The sequence below is a fragment of the Microtus ochrogaster genome, chromosome 4, assembly GCF_000317375.1.
Source record: "Microtus ochrogaster isolate Prairie Vole_2 chromosome 4, MicOch1.0, whole genome shotgun sequence".
In the NCBI taxonomy this organism is placed as follows: domain Eukaryota; kingdom Metazoa; phylum Chordata; class Mammalia; order Rodentia; family Cricetidae; genus Microtus; species Microtus ochrogaster.
In genome coordinates this window covers 86,961,527-86,963,545 of record NC_022011.1, presented here as the reverse complement: position 1 = coordinate 86,963,545, position 2,019 = coordinate 86,961,527, and the positions used below count along the sequence as shown (strand labels likewise).

The 2,019-nt window shown below is 38.2% G+C and overlaps 1 protein-coding gene across 1 annotated transcript in view; it reads left to right on the top strand.

Annotated features, from left to right (window-relative positions):
• The first annotated feature begins 397 nt into the window (after positions 1-397).
• The window catches only part of Znf385b (zinc finger protein 385B), a 285,693-nt gene continuing 284,071 nt past the window's right edge, over positions 398-2,019 (top strand). The window contains exon 1 of the mRNA XM_013346081.1: positions 398-693. The gene's annotated coding sequence lies outside the window, so the exon portion shown is untranslated. The remainder of the gene's footprint in view (positions 694-2,019) is intronic.

The following is a 2,019-nucleotide window of genomic DNA, read 5'->3' as shown; positions in this document are numbered from 1 at the left end:
AGCAGCGCTTGGCTCAGTCCGCTCAACACACAGAGCTGCATGTGTTCTGTGATCACCCCAAGCCGTGCCAAGCATCAGCACCCTTCACCCTGTAACACCATTCAAGACGATGACCAACTTTACCTCTAAGAGTGTGGACTAGTTTCACATGATCCCCTGTTTTATATACCCAGATTAACTGAAAATTTGTAACCTTTGATCTACCCGGTGTTACTCTTTTTGAAATACATTTTTCATACAATATATTTTGATCATGTTTTCCCCTCTCTCAGTTTTTCCCAGATCCTCTCCACCTTCCCCCTACCCAACCTTATGTTCCTCTCTCTCTTTTTCAGACAAACAAACAAGAAACAAAACCAAAGCACAACAAAAAAAATAAGAAACACAAAAGACCCTTCAAAAACACAAAAAATTAAAACCAAAATAAACAAGCAAAAGACCACACGACAAAATAATGCCCCCCACAAGCAAAATGAAACAAAAGTCCTCAAAGATGCTACAGAATTTGTTTAGTGTTGGTCAGCTACTCATGGGCGTGGGGCCTGCCCTAAATTTTGTTTGATAATACTCCTTAGACTCTATTGGAGAAGACTGATTTCCCCTTGTTCAGCGCAATAACCAGCTTCTTGGTTAGGATAGGACTTTGTGTCCACTTCGCACTCTCCATACTGGAACCGCTTGACTTGGAGCCATGTAAGTGCTATGCATGCTGCTGCAGTTCATATGTGCATCTGTCCTGTTGTGTCTGGGAGAGACTGTTTCCTTGAAGTCGTCCACATCCTATTTTCTTACTGTGTTCCTTTAGCAGAATAGCCATAGCAGGTTTTTCCCAGGACCTTAAGTCTTAGGCTCTTGGACATTTTAGTCGTGGCAAGTATGGGCTCTATCTCATGGAGTGAGCCTTAAGTCCCCTCAAAAAGTGGTTGATGGCCGGGTGGTGGTGGCACACGCCTTTAATCCCAGCACTTGGGAGGCAGAGGCAGGCGGATCTCTATGAGTTCGAGACCAGCCTGGTCTATAAGAGCTAGTTCCAGGACAGGCTCCAAAACCACAGAGAAACCCTGTCTCGAAAAACAAACAAAACAAAACAAAAAAAGTGGTTGATGGCTCCCATAATATTTGTGTCACTGTTGCACCAGTGTGTGTACCAGGCAGGCCACTGTTATCTTTCTCCTCCAGTAACATGGAAAGAATTTTCCAGTAGTACAGATGCCAATCAATTGGGGTGAAATGTCTAGTTAGGCACCAGCTCAACTCCTCTGTAACATAAGTAAATATTGTATTTAACTACAGGACCTTACCATCAGGTCAAGGTGAGCAACCAATAGCCTTCGTAATATTCTGTAATTTGGGGATTTTCATGAGGTTTTGTATGTCTTTGATATCAGGATAACAATGACATTGTAAAAAAATTATGAAATCTTCCTTCACTTTCTATCTTATGGAATAATTTGAGGAGTATTGGTGTTAATTCTTTTAAGTTCTAATAGAATTCTGCTCTGAATTGATCTTGACCTGGGTATTTATTTATTTCCTTATTTCTTGAGAGACTTTTAACTACTATTTCTATTTCATTAGAGGTTATGAATTTGCTTAAATTTCTTATTTTATCTTGACTTCACACATACACACAAGAAATTCATACATTTTTGTAGGTTTACCAGTTTGGTAGAATACAGATTTTTAAAGTATATTCTTATGATTTTCTTAATTTCTTTGATGTTAATTGTAATATCCTCTTTTTTGTCTCTAATTTCATTAATTTGGATTTTCTCTGTTTATATTTTAGTTAATTTGGCTAAGGTTTTGTCAGCCTTGTTGATTCTCTTTAAGAACCAATTCTTCATTTCATTGATTGATTATATTTTTGGGGGTGTTGTTTTTGTTTGTTTCTATTTCATTGATTTCAGCCCTGAGATACTCATTTCTTGTCTTTTACTTTTTTGGGGTGTTATGTATTTTTTTTTTGTTCTAGACCTTTCAGATGTTTCCTTAAGTTACTAGTTTAAGATCGCTCCA